The following is a 14933-nucleotide window of genomic DNA, read 5'->3' as shown; positions in this document are numbered from 1 at the left end:
AATGAGCACAAACTGGAACATAGGATCTTCCACATAAATATAAAGTGAGGGGTGCGGGGTGAAATCTTTACTTTGAGGCTCATTGAACACTAGAACAGACTGCTCAGAGAGATCGTGAAGTATCCTTCTCTGGAGGCATTCAGAACCCACTTCAACATGTTCACGGATGACTTAGTCTAGGTGACCCTGCTCTATCTGGGAGGTTAGACTAGATGATCTTCAGAGGTCCCTTCCAATCTCCACCACTCTGTGGCAGAAAAAAAAAAGTAAGAAAACCCCTATTTCCTTTGTACTGAGCAGCTTCTAAACTAAACATGGATTTGATTAAAAGCTGGATAAGGTATATCCTTCAGCGCTCTCCTCAACTGAAGGAGAAAAGACAGAGTTGAGCTCTGAATTGACTAGACTTCCCTCATATGTTGACAAAAGGGAAAAGCAATTGCATCTTAGTTAAATATCTTTACTGATAATGCACAATCTCTTCCCTTTAATTCCACCAACAACATAGTTTAACCCAACGTTAATTAGTAATTTAAGCTTGTAAAATATTTCCAGCACAGATTTTCTCTACCACTTGCCTACTGCAATACACATGAGTACTGCAAGCCCACAGATGGTTGAAAAAGGCAAACAAAAATCATTGTGAATAAATCAAATTGAAGGCAATAATGCAGGTACATGAACATATTATGCACAGGGAACTGCACTACACAGTGAGGAGGGATTATTTTAGACAGTCACTTCCCAGAAGGAAACTGCATGTTGAGCAAACCCACTACATGTCTCCAGATATTAACTTGTGAAATGCATTAGATTTAAAAAAAAAAAAACAAAACAAACAAAAACACAACAAACAACAACAAACCAAAACAACAACCACCACCACCCCATTCCCCCAAAAAACCCACACCCACATCACATTTTCTTAGCCAGTTAAAGATGAAAATTCAAAAGGCATTAAAGTAGCTATAGCTCCTTAATTGTCACAGTTCAATTCAGTATATGTATTTCAGTCTATGTGATATATCAGAATCTGCAACCATGATTTCTAAGCAAGTAATAACTAAACTAAAGCTTACAAACCAATTTAGAACCTGGTGATCAGAAGTAAAACTCATGAAGCTAAAGAAATCACAGAGTTAGAATCATAGAATTGTTTTGGTTGGAACAGACCTCTATGAACATCAAGTCCAACCATCAACCCAACACCACCAGGCCATTAAACTGTGTCCCTGAGAGACATGTCCTTGTGTTGTTAAACACTTCCAGGGATGGTGACTCCATCACCTCCATGGGCAGCCTGTTGCAATGCCTGACCACTCTTTCAGTAAAGAAAATTTTTTTTCTAATATCCAACCTAAACCTCCCCTGGCATTATTTAAGGGAATTTCCTCTCATTCTATTACCTGATAATAGGGAAAAGAAACTGACTTCCATCTCACTCCAACCTCCTTTTAGGGAACTGTAGAGAGCAATGAGGTCTTCCCTCAGCCCCCTTTTCTCCAGACCAAACAACCTCAGTTCCTTAGCCTCTCTTCACAAAACCTTTTCTCCATACCCTTCACCATCTTTGTTTCTGCATCCAGCTCCTGTCTGACATTGAGTCCAGTCAGAGCTCTGGAGGCATTCAATATTGGGTTTCTATGTATTTGTATAGATCTCAGTATTTTATTTTTTAATATTATTAACTTGTCTTTCTATTGTTACTGTTTCATTAAAGCTGTTTTGGGGTTGCTTTTTTTCTGACCTATTTGTCTCTCTCCCTTATTTGCTTTCTCTTCCCTTTCTGGGAATGAGGGGTTGGTAATAAAGAGCATCTGTCATTAGTTCAGTGGCCAGTCCAGCCTTAACTCATGATGATAGGTCAGACTCGAGGATCTCAAAGGTCTCTTCCAACCTGGTTAATTCTATTCTATTAAACCTTGACACCTCTGCACACATGCCTGCACACAGAATATACAGAAGGGATAAGAACTGATCCTGAAGAGAATCCTAAATTCTCACACATTTATTATGAACCAACTATTTAAAGTGTTCTCTCTTTTTTTTGGTGACAATGTAAACAAACAAATAAAAAAATAAAGTGCAAAAAAAAAAAGTGTAATGAAATATACAAATTACAAAGAAATATAAGTAGGTCATTTGTACTGTGAAATGAAAATAGTCCAATAAAATTGGAAGGCAAGTGCATTTATCAAATATTCCCATAATAACATAAGGAAGAAGAACTATCTCCTTCTATTAACATTTTTGTCAAAATGAATTATTTCTGACTAGTTAGATGTTCCAGTGGAATATTTGCTGTCAAAATACCAAAAAAAATTCCTTAAAAAATAACCCCAAACTTCTCTCTCAGCCTCCCCTCCAGCGTTACACCTGTCAGAGAAAAATCTATTTCAGCTGTTCCTGAGCATGGTAATCTCTTCTCTCTCTCTTTTATTTTTTTTCTTTTCCTTTTTTTTTAACCTGGAAATAGCTTAAGAATATATCAGAATTTTATACAAACGTTCTACCTGCATATTTCTCTTCAGTCTTTCTTTAGCAATTTCAACATGGGAAACTTTAACTTCTTGGCAGCACTGCACATCAGTTTGGTAAGGATTCTGCTTTATCTTAAGATTAAAAATCCTAAATTGTCTCTTTCTATCTTTTTTCTTTTTTACTTAAATGGCAATGTAAAAATGCACCATTGAGCTGAATGAGCAAGTGTTAGACATGATGGTGTTTTGAAATGTTTTCATAAGAAAAGAGGAAAAGATCCAATTACTGTGGAAGTGTGTTCTCTGAGTGCCTATTTTCTGTCTGTGCTTTTAATATTCATTTTAATATGAATATATATTACTGATTTCTGCTATGTGTGTTCTTCAATCCCATTTATGGAAATCTGCAGTATTTCACAAGAAATCAAGTGATTAGTTGACAGAAAAATAATAGCAAGATACCATGGATATCAGTCCATTTCACAGAATCACAGAATGGTAGGGGTTGGAAGGGACCTCTGGAGATCATGGACACCAAACCCCCTGCCAAGGCAACTTCACCTAGAGGAGGTTGCACAGGAACACACCCAAGTGGGTTTTGAATGTCTCAGGAGACAGAAGCTCCACCACGTCTCTGGGTAGCTTGTTCCAGTGCTCTGTCACCCTTAAATTAAAGAAGTTTCTCCTCATGTTGAGGAGAAAGAGTTGTTAAGAGTTAATTTTTTGCTAATGACCAGAGTGCAAGAAAATATCATCGTGAAAGTTCTTATGCAAGCTCATAAGACATTGTCCCTTCCTGAGTATCAGCTGGTAGAGTTTGAGAATATTTGAGTCAAATATATCTACTCTTGTGCTGTAACTAGAGCATCTACGCTGGGTATTGTGCCTGGAGCACTAAGCAAACCAGGGAGGTGGTGGAATCACCACCACTAGAAGTCTTTAAGAAGAGATGGATGTGGCACTTGGTGCCATGGTTTAGTTGATTAGATGGTGGTGTTGGGTGATGGGTTGGACTTGATAATATCAAAGGTCTTTTCCAACCTGGTTAATTCTATTCTATTCTATTCTATTCTATTCTATTCTATTCTAATTCTAAAAGATCCTGTAAGTAAAACAACCACTTATTTAAATTGATTAAGTGAAGGTTGGAAACTGTGTGGAAAGAAAGTGGCTGACTGAGGAGCTAAGCAAATTATAGAATCATAGAATTGTTTCACTTGGAAAAGTCCTCTCAGACCATCAAGTCCAACCATCAACCCACCACCACCATGGCTATTAAACCATATACCAGTATCATGTCCAAATGTTTCTGGAACACTTCCAGGGATGGTGACTTTGCCACTTCCCTGGGGAGCCTGTTCCAGTGTCTGACCACTCTTTCAGGAAAGCAATTTTACCTAGTATCCAACATAAATCTCTCCTGGCAAAATGTGACCGTTTGAGGCTGTGCCCTTAAGAAAGGGACAGTGTTGGAACACTCTGGCTGAATGTTTTGGTATCAAAATGAAAACATTCAGATATTCTAAACAAATTTCATTGGTAGATTGGTAGAATGTAGCTTTAAGTTTTAGTGAAGTGGGAATTTTTCTGAGTTCCAGCCTGTCCTGCCTTTCCAGCCTGTCTGCTTCTGAGCAAAATTAGCTGGAATGACCTTGAGATAAGCAAAACTAATTCCTGCATGTGCTTTGAACCCTAATAAGAACTCTCTTCCTTAATAACTGCCTTTCTTTCTCTCTCTACCCCCTTTTTGGGAAAAAAGGGAGGTAGGGGGAGGGAGGGGGTACAGGGGGGGGAACCCTCCTCTCTGTCCAGAGGAGAAAATTTTGTTGTGTTATTTTCCTTTGCTGTATATTTCTATATATATTGTAAATACTGTCTATATTGTGTTATATATAACCTGCATTCCGTATATGCTCGTAAATATAGCTTTGCTTCTCTGACTGAGTTTAGCTGTGGTTTCTTTCTCTGTGGGGGAGGGAGAGCTAGGCCCTCTCTCAATCCATCACACAAAACTTCAGGCTATTTCCTCTCATTCTACTACCCTATACTAGGTAAAAGGAACCAACACCCATCTCAATACTTTCTCAATCTGAAGGACCAGAGTAGTTTGGAAAGATTCATTCATTATCTACCCTCTCTGTTTTCCTTCATAGTTCTAGGAGAAATCTTTCCATTATTACCTATGACACAGGTTAAAGAATGAAAGTTCATCTTGCCCACATGTAAAAGGTGAGTATTTTGTTACAGTGAGAAGTGCATTTTTTGTTCTCAAAAATGCTTCAGTTATTGGTGAAGAGGCTGATGTATTTTACTTGATTGCTTCTTCATTTGCTTGAGTTTTGGGGGCAGTAAGGATAACTTCATCTGTTTATCTTATTAAGATAATTACGTCAAGATAACTTTTTCTCTTTATGAAATTGATGTCATTTTCATTTAAAACAAAAGAAAACAAAAATAAACCAAAAATATCTGCACCAGTTCAAGATAAATAAATAAATATAAAAAATGGTCTATCAGCCTATTTCTGATGACATCTTACTACTGAATGATCAGGTTTTCTTTCATTTCCATTGGAAAAAAAAATAAGTTATTCATATGACTTTGATGCTTATAATAATCAAAATCTTTGCTCATGAAGAAGAACCTATTGTTGCCTTCGAGAGTCTGACAGTTTGGTTCTGTTGTTGACTCCTTTTGACTGTATCATCCCTTAACTGCTAAAGTCACTCAGGAAAAGAAAATGTTTCACTTAAAATCACTGTGCTTTGTGTGACTGTATAATACCTCATGTAGTCCTGGCTTGAATTATAACGCATCAGAAAAAAAGAAAAAATTACCATTCAGTGTCATGTATTATTTATAGGATGGCCTTACAGATGTTGAAGTGTGTAATATATCAATAAGTACTTTGTTGGTTGTCAGCAAAGGTTATTTAAAGGAGAGCATTTTTTTATGTCTTGATTCAAACAAATTGGGAAGAAATAGGAAAAAAATAAACATTTTTTTTTCTTAGAAAGAAAATAGCTAACTCTTCAAAAGAGGCACCTTAAAAGGCAGATAAATAAAAACACAAACATATATAGAAAATACAATGTTTTATGGAATACTCCTGTGACCTCATTTTGAGTTCAGTTGCTTTATCTCAGTAAAGATGTACCAAAGATTAAGGAGATTCATACAAAGGTGACAGAAGTGATTAATGATAAGGTATGATTCCTATGAGAGGCTACAGAGACAAAGTAAGAGGGGAAAAATATATTGTGGGAAGTGGAGTAACTTGTGAAGGACAACTGAAAATGGATTGCTTTTACTTTTTTGAACAGAAAATCTAACACAATCATACAGGGATGCTTTACTTGAGTGGCTATGAAAGAAAGTTAGGGTTCAAACTCAAGCTCCCTCAATTTATTTAATCTGTACAGCTAAAGAGGTCAAATTTGGACCATGAAATTGCTTCCCATTCTGTTGAAAGACTTGAGTCTGCACCTAAAAATCTTTTATATTTTATTTATTTTTTCACTTCCACTGGGGTTCTTATTTCTAACTTATTAAAACACTGTTTCAAGCCTTATCCTTAGACAAACTGTATGATGAGATAAATAAATGAATCATAGACTCATGGAATTGTTCAGGGCAGAAGGGACCTTAAAGATCATCTAGATCCAGCACACCCTGCCACAGACAAGAACACCTGCTGCTACAACAGCTTGCTCAACCTCTCCTATGAAGACAGACTGAAAGAGTTGGGGCTGTTCAGTCTGGAGAAAAGAAGGCTCTGAGGTGACCTCATTGTGGCCTTCCAGTATCTGAAGGGGGCCTACAAGAAGGCTGGGGAGGGACTTCTTAGGATATCAGGTAGTGATAGGACTAGGGGGAATGGAATGAAGCTGGAGGTGGGGAGATTCAGACTCAACATCAGGAAGAATTTCTTCACTGTGAGAGTGGTGAAGCCCTGGAATGGGTTGTCCAGGGAGGTGGTTAAGGCCCCATCCCTGGAAGTGTTTAAGAGCAGGCTGGATGAGGCTCCAGCCAGCCTGATCTAGTGTGAGATGTCCCTGCCCATGGCAGGGGTGTTGGAACTAGAGGACCCATGTGGTCCCTTCCAACCCTGACTGATTCTATGATTCAATTCTATGATTCTATGATTCAAGGACCCATAAAACAAATTTATACTTTGATAGGGTTACAAAATACTATTAACCAATAGATCATATCCAAAATAGATACTAAAGAATAAACATACATTCACAATAAGCAAAGTATTCGGAAAGAAAGTGCATTTCTCATGGAAAAAAGTGTTGTGGTGTTTGGTTTGCCTCATTTTTTTTTCCTCTCTCTAAACTGGATCTGTCACTCTTACTAAGAAAAGATTTAATTGCCTGCACTACAAAAACACACATTGGTTGTGACTAAAATACAGGTTTATCATTATTTATCTTCACTCATTTTATGATGTGATTGTGATTTAGAATACTTTCCATTATCTGCTTCTAGCATTGGCTAACCTGCCACAAGATTATTAATTAGCAATTAATTAACTTGCAAAGGCAGCTTCTATGTTGTAACACACATCAACTATCTGTATATTTAATGATGTGTTAATTACAGTTGTTTGCAGATTAGACTGTAATGTACTGTATTAAAGTACAGCAATTGATTCAAAGTCAGGCATAATAATATCCAAAACTGAAGCAGGGAGACTTTTTTTCATGATAATAAGTAATTTCTTTTAAAAAATATGCTTTTCTGGTTTTAAGAGCAACAAATACTATTATGTTTCTAATACAATTTCAATTGATACATCAATAAATACCCAATTATGCTATTTGAATATGCCAGCTCAAAATATTAAAATGCAGGAGGATTATCATCAATGATATTTGCTAGAGAGGTAAAGCTCTAAACTCAACAGCAAACAGAAATGACTTTCACCTGCAAATTTTGAAGAGAATAGAAAAATGAGAGTAAAAATAATTAAATGTGTTATGTTTGTTTGGCTTTTGAGTTGTTTTTTTGGCATTGTGCACGGTGTGTGTTTGGTTTGGGTTTTGGTTGAGTTTGTTTCTAATTAGTCCTACATTAGGGTTACTGTGCCTGAAGTTTGCTTTGTCTTTCATTAAAGTGTGTTTCACTTACCTAAAACATAACTGTCTGGAGCATTAATCATCCCACTTTACTTATAAACCTAAAACAAGTTTCTTGGTTATGTCTGTCAGCAACAAGGAACAGGTTAAAGATGGGATATCCAAGTGAAAACTAGCTTCCTACAAAAGACTGGATTAATTTACCAAGAGATTCTTACATCAACAACAATTTTCACTTCAGTATTCTCATCTAAAACCAGGAAAATAGCCAGGAATAAAAATTGGTGAAAACAGGTTGCCTAGAGAGGTTGTGGATGTCCCCTCCCTGGAACTGGTCAAGGCCAGGTTGGATGAAGCCTTGAGCAAGCTGGTCTGGTGGAAGTTGCCCCTGCCCATGGCAGGGGGGTGGTTGGAACTAGATGATCTTCAAGATCCCTTTCGACCCAAGCCATTCCGTGACTCAACAAATCAAGTTGTATATATGTAAATAAATGAGTCAGTCACCGTGTTCCTTCAATTAATTTTAGAAGGAAAGTAACAATAAAGAAAACCTTTTCTTTTTCTTTTTAAATCTTTTTCCTCCTGACAGTTTCATAACAGACTGAGTTTCCATGTGGATGATCAGCTGGTTTACAGCAATCTCAGAAAAGCATCCTGCTACCTGAAAACAAAGCCTCCAGGTTTGTTTGCAAAACTTAAGGCTTTTCTGAGATTTGGTTTCTTTGATCTATTTGTTATCAACTTCCAGGTTTTCTACCAATAGCAATATGTGTGCTATGTCAGAGAACCAAATTGAACTGTCAGACATTGGAACAGGCTGCCCAGCGAAGTGGTGGAGTCACCATCCCTGAAGGTGTTCCAAAAAGCTTGTAGACATGGCACTGGGAAACATGGTTTAATGGCTTTGGTGAGTTTGGGTTCATAGCTGGACTTGTTAATCTTAGAGGTATTTTCCAACCTTAATGATTCTGTGATCACAAGTCATGGATATTCATTGTGTAGAAGCAAAAGAAGCTTTTATACAATTGCTTTGGAAGCCTGAGATTTTTTTCTCCATAGAGTTTTTATTTCACCGAGAAGATCAGAAGCTGTTGGTGCATTTTTTTCCTTCCTTTCAAAGAGACATTTGATATAATATTCTCTATCTTTTCTCAACAGGAGCAAAGACAGTACTCGCTACATGCAAAATGATAACAAAAAGGCCAGACATGAAACAAAATAGATATGTGAATAAAATCAACCATCTTATAAAGTATTGTATGCATGCAGAAGTTCTGCTTCTCATTACCTGTCTTTCATTGCTTTCAAATACCTGCATTCAAAGGATTATTTTCTGTGAAATACAAAACAAATCTTTACAATGCTCAGAGTGAAAACTACATCCATAATTCAGATCATAGAATCACAGAACTGTTGAGGTTGGAAGAGACCTTTGAGATCAGCCAGTCCAACTGCTTGCCTAGAGCTCACAATGCCACCACTACTGCTAAGATAGTACCACTAAACCACAACCCTCAGCAGCACATGCACACACATTGTAAATACTTCCAGGGATAGTGACTCTACCACAGCACCTGTGAAACCTTTCTGTGGAGATTTTTTTTCCTGAACCTCCCTTGGCACAATTTGAGGCCATTTCCTCTTGTCCTGTCACTTGTCACATGTAAGAACAGAGCAAACTCACTCCAACCTGCCCAGGGAGGTGGTGGGGTCACAATCACTGGAGGTGTTTAGGAAGAGACTGGATGGGGCGCTTGGTGCTATGGTTTAGTTGATTAGATGGTGTTGGGTGATAAGTTGGGCTCGATGATCTCTGAGGTCTTTTCCAACCTGGTTAATTCTATTCTATTCTATTCTATTCTATTCTATTCTATTCTATTCTATTCTATTCTATTCTATTCTATTCTATTCTATTCTTCCCTCCCTTGAGATACTCACAGAAAGCAATGAGGTCTCCCCTCAGCTTCCTTTTCTCCAGAATAAATAGCTGTAGTTCCTTCATCTGTTCCTCATAAGAATTGTGTTTGAGGTCTTTCAACAGCTTAGTTACTCTTCTTTGGACACTCTCTAGCACCTCAATGTCCTTCTTGTAGTGCTGGGGCCCTGAACTGAACCCAGTACTCAAAGTGTGGCCTCACCTCAGGAAAATACAGATAAAATATTCTGGGTGAAGTCATCATATCTAGCATCCAGGTCCAGGAAACAGAACATCTTAAGGGATGACTCTGCTTTATTTCACATTATCCTGGACCTCAACAATTTCATCAGCATCGTATGAGTATATTGAAGTTCAAATTAATGTGCTTGAGAATGGGTGAATAAGGACATAAAAAGCAGACAATGCAAAAAGAATGTTCAGAAGAATACAAATAAATGAGGGGCCTAATCTAGAATCATAGCACTGTTTTGGTTGGAAAAGTCTTCTAAGATCATTGAGTCCAACTGTCAACCTAAGATCACCATGGCCATCAAACTGTTTCCCCAGGGGCCATGTCCACATGTTTCTTGAACACATCCAGGGATGCTGACTTCACAGCCTCCCTGAGCAGCCTCTTCCAGTGCCTGACCTGTTGTTTGCTATCTAGATAAGCACAGAAATTATATCAGTGTTCTTGTTATAGTGTGTTATTGGTTTATGCTGCTCTGTTTACTTCTGCCCTGGATGCCTTTAGGCTTAAATGTACTGTAAATCCAAGCTGCTGAAGTAGGCATTGACTGCGGCTCTGAAAACCTACCTTCGGGGATTGGTGCACACCCTCAACACTTACAAGATTGATTTGTAGCTTCAAGCATAAGACACTTAAGGGGATCTGAAAGTAGGATGGCCCCACAGGTGACATGTTATATTCTGGGTAGAGTGAAGTGGAGGAGCTGTGCGCTCTCTTAGTGACCCCTGACGGCCAGCTCACACAACTTAATTAGAAACTGTTTCAGATAATACAGGAACCAATAAAACATATACTTAGGATTACAATAACATTGATTATCTTTTTTTAAAGGAAAAAGTAAAGCACTAAGTGGAGAAAAACAATGTTAAAAACCCTCAAATATGTAAGAAACATGATCAAAGAAACATGATACTGTGAAAGCCAATATTTCCATCTGACTAGGTGCAAGCCACTGTTTTTATTTTTCAGTGGCAAACTGAAATAGAAAGCAATAATAATTTGGAGCAATAATACTTTGGAACAACCCTTTTGTTAAATAGAAACTTAAAAACAGTTCTCATATGAATATGAAAATTAGTTATAAGAACAAGGAAATAGAAGGGCCATGTTCATTGGATGGGGAAATGAGAGAGAAAAATTACTTCATGTTTCTTGCTCAAATTAGGGGAAAAAATCTGGTTGAATTTCCTACATTTACAAAATGAATTATGTTTCTCATTGCTTAGCTGTCTTCTGTTCCTCAAGGTGTTTCATTGGGAATTGGTGAGCTGCTCATCATAGAATCCATCATGGAATGGTTTTGCTTGTAAGGGACTTTAAAGATCATCTAGTTCTAGCCCTACCCCTGCTGTGGGCAGGAACATCTTGCACTAGACCAGGTTGTTTAAGGCTTCATCCAACCTGGTCTTGAACACCTCCAGGGAGGGGGCATCCACATCCTCCCTAGGGAACATGTTCCAGTGTTTCACCAGCTTCACTGTGAACAATTTCTTCCTAATATCCAGTCTATATCTACCCTCCTGAAACTTAAATCCATTCTCTCTCATCCTTTCACAACAAACCTTTGCAAATAGTCCCTCCCCAGCCTTCTTGAAGGCCCCATCAGGTACTGGAAGGCCACTATAAGGGTCTCCACGGAGTCTTCTCTTCTCCAGGCTGAACAGTCCAATGTCTGTTGAAATGCCATAATTTCATAGATAGCTGGAGTCATATGCTATCATTTTAGCCTTCCTTTTTCATGCAGTTCTGCCTCAAGATGAGTGTGTGTGGCAGTTTGAGGCTGTGCCTTTAAGAAAGGGGCACACTGGCTAAATGTTTGTAAAATATTTTGGTATTCTAAATGAATTTCATTGGTCAAGGATTGTGGGAGGTGAGATTGTTAGACCCAGGGTAGCTGGGACTTTCTCTCAGTCTTCCTTCCTTCGCTGTCCCTTTCGGCTGGATCTGCTTCTGGGCTTCTTGCCAAAAGATAAGAACTAACTCCCCGTGCATAGGCCTCCGTCTGCTGTACTAACTCCCCTTTCTTCTCATCTTCTACCTCTTTGGGGGAGAAGGGAGGTAGAGGGGGTGAAGGGGGGCACAGGGGGAAGCCCCTCTGTGGGGGGTCTGGTTCCTGGTTGAGTTCATTTGCTGTATATTCCTGTATATATATTGTAAAATACCTGCATTTGTTGTGTTACATAGAATCTGTTTCCTTGTAAAATATAATCTCATTTCTCCGACTGGGTTTAGCCGTGGTCTCTTTCTCAGTGGGGGAGGGAAAGCAGAGCCTTTCCTTTCAAACCACCACAGTGTGTTATAACCATCTATTTTCATTCTACCTATATTGCATGTTCATGAGGAAAAATGTTGTCATTGAACTGCTTCAATAATTTCTTAAGTAATCATGCAGATATAGAATCTTAGAATTCATTTGGTTACAAAGGACTGTCAAAGGTCATCTTTCCAACCCCCATCAGTAAGCAGGGACATCTTTAACTAAATCATATATGTCAGAGAAATAGAAACCATCTGAATTTTGGAACAGGATGCCCATGCAGGTGATGGGGTCACCTGGAGGTGTTCAAGAAATATGTGGACATGTCACTTGAAGACACAGCTTAATGGCCATGGTGATCTTAGGCTGACTGTTGGACTCAGTGGCCTTAGAATTCTTTTCCAACCGAAACAGCTCTACAATTCTATGATTTTTTTAAATCTTCCAATTCTAAATTTTATCATCTTGTATTGAATGGTGCACAACTGCAACAGAATTGTCACCAGCATATATTCCTGCATCTTTTACAGTGAGATAAATTAAACCTTCTCAAGGAATGTAAGATCTAATGTAGTAATATCAATGAAAGAGAAGGAATTAAAATCTACTTCTTCATTAGTTAAAAAAAAAAATCTTTACTAGTAGCAACAGTTTATGTATTTATAGATAATGTTTTTCTAGAAACCTTTGAATGTATTTTCTTCACTGACCTGCCCATTTCATATCTCCTGTACCGAAAATACCTTTTACTTAAATCCGTAATTTGCATCCAAATATTTCACTATGTTTGTCTCCTTAATAAGCTTGATGAATGATCATTCCTGCATGCTGCTGAACAGTTTGACCCAAGTCCAAACAAGCACTAAAGCCTAAACTCAAGCATCCAAATTGTAAGACTGAAATGACTAGAAAATGCTGTGATTAAGTGCTTTGTTGGATGAGGGCCAGAGTGTTCAATATGTTGAAGGCTCTTGGATGTATCAACAATTTCATCTCAGAATTATTCCCCATTATAAGAGCTTGTATAAAGACTCTTCTTACTAAAACCAGAACTTTGAATTTATAGATGTACCTTAACTTTACTGCTGTGGAAGTCAATGGAACACTTTTAGTGAGAATATGATTTGAGATTACTGTTCACTGTATACACTTTTAATTGGGTGTCATCAATATATCAGGTTTATATTCTTCATTCTTTGTCAATGAGGCAAGTAATTTGAGAGAACCTCATCTGAAGTGTAGTCATTGGTTTAAAATATCTTCATCTCACTCTTTTCACATGATTGTCCAATCCTCTTGCATCTAAGTACCAATTTTATGGGCAAGATTGGAGGATGACTAGATGGGGTTCAGAACTGGCTGGAAGACTGGATTCAACAGGCAGTGATGAAAAGTTCATATACTACCTTGGGAGAAGTAATAGGTTGAGGACTCGAAGGATCTGTCCTGAGACCTGCCTTGTTTAACATACTTCTGAGGACCTGGAGGAAGCGGTGGAGTGCTCACTTACCAGGTTTGCAGCTGACTCCAAAATGAGTAACCAGCCAATATGATTGAGGTAATGACTGCTATCCAGAAGGATCTGGATGGGCTGGAGTCCTGGGCCTGCCAGGAGCTTATGAAATTCAGTCAGGATGAATGCCAAGTCCTTCACTTAAGAGGAAAGACTGTCCTGCAACAATGGTGGATCATCTGTGGAGCACATCTGCTGAGAAGGACATGAGAGTGCTGATACAAGATTAGCTGGGCACAAGGCAGTAGCATCCATCATTTAGAGATGCACCAACTATAGCCAGGAGGTCAAAGGGACTGGCTGTATCTCTTTACCAGGCACACAGTTTAACACACTGACAGCACTGTGCAAACTCACCCACTCACAGCACCTGCAGGACAGTTACTGAGAAGGTAGAGCCTGGCTCATTTGTGTGGTTAATTTGTGAATTATTGGAGACAATGGACATAAGTCAAAACAAAGAAGACATATTTATATCCAAGAAACTCTTTCACTGAAAGACCATAATCAGTCAATGGAACAAGCTACCTAGAGAGGTTGCAGTCTCCATCCTTGGGGCTTTTCAAGACCTTGGTACAACTAGATAAAGCTCTAGCAAGCTGGTCTGACCTTGGAGCTGTCTGTTTTAAGTAGGACACTGGATTAGATGACCTCCTAAGGTTCTGTGGTGGGTTGAAATTTCTCCCCAGCATTAACTTTGCCAGACCAAGCTATATTTACAAGCAAAACCTACACTCTACAATGAAATGCAATGACTATGTACAAAATATACAGTATTTACAACATTATACAAATATTTACAATTAGCAAACAACACAAAAAATCCCCTGATCAGAGACTAGGGAAGCACTTCCACTACCCCTTCCCCCTCCCCCCCACCTCTCCCAAGAGAGAAAAGGAGCTGAGAGAAAGCAGTGGGTTAGACTTAACCGAAAAAAGCAGTCAAGGTTAGACAACAAGCAGATAAGTCTCGCCCAAGTGAAGCAAGCAGAGAGATCAGAAAGAAGAAGGAATTGTTTAGGTACAGCCTGTTTTATGGCAGATATTTATCCAATTAATTTGTTTAGAATAATCTCTTGTTTTCCTTTTTACACCCAATAGTAATTTATTTATGTTTTTCATTTAGGACTTTGAGAATTTTACTCATTCTTTGATTTTGACTACCTGGAAGATCAACCTGGAGTTAAGGAATTTTTCTCCTTCCCTAACCTTTCTGACATTGTTCATAGAATGATAGAAATCTTTAGGTTGGAAAAGACATCCAAGTTCAAGTCCAACCATCCACCCAACACCACCATGCCCAATAAACCATGTCCTAAAATGCCATGTCTACCAGTTTTTTGAAAACTTCCAGGGGTGGTGACTCTGCCACCTCCCTGGGCAGCCTATTCCTTTTTGCAAGGACTATATTCATTGTATAAGGCATTATGG

The sequence above is a fragment of the Dryobates pubescens genome, chromosome 1, assembly GCF_014839835.1.
Source record: "Dryobates pubescens isolate bDryPub1 chromosome 1, bDryPub1.pri, whole genome shotgun sequence".
In the NCBI taxonomy this organism is placed as follows: Eukaryota; Metazoa; Chordata; class Aves; order Piciformes; family Picidae; genus Dryobates; species Dryobates pubescens.
Note: the sequence above shows the minus strand (reverse complement) of the source record.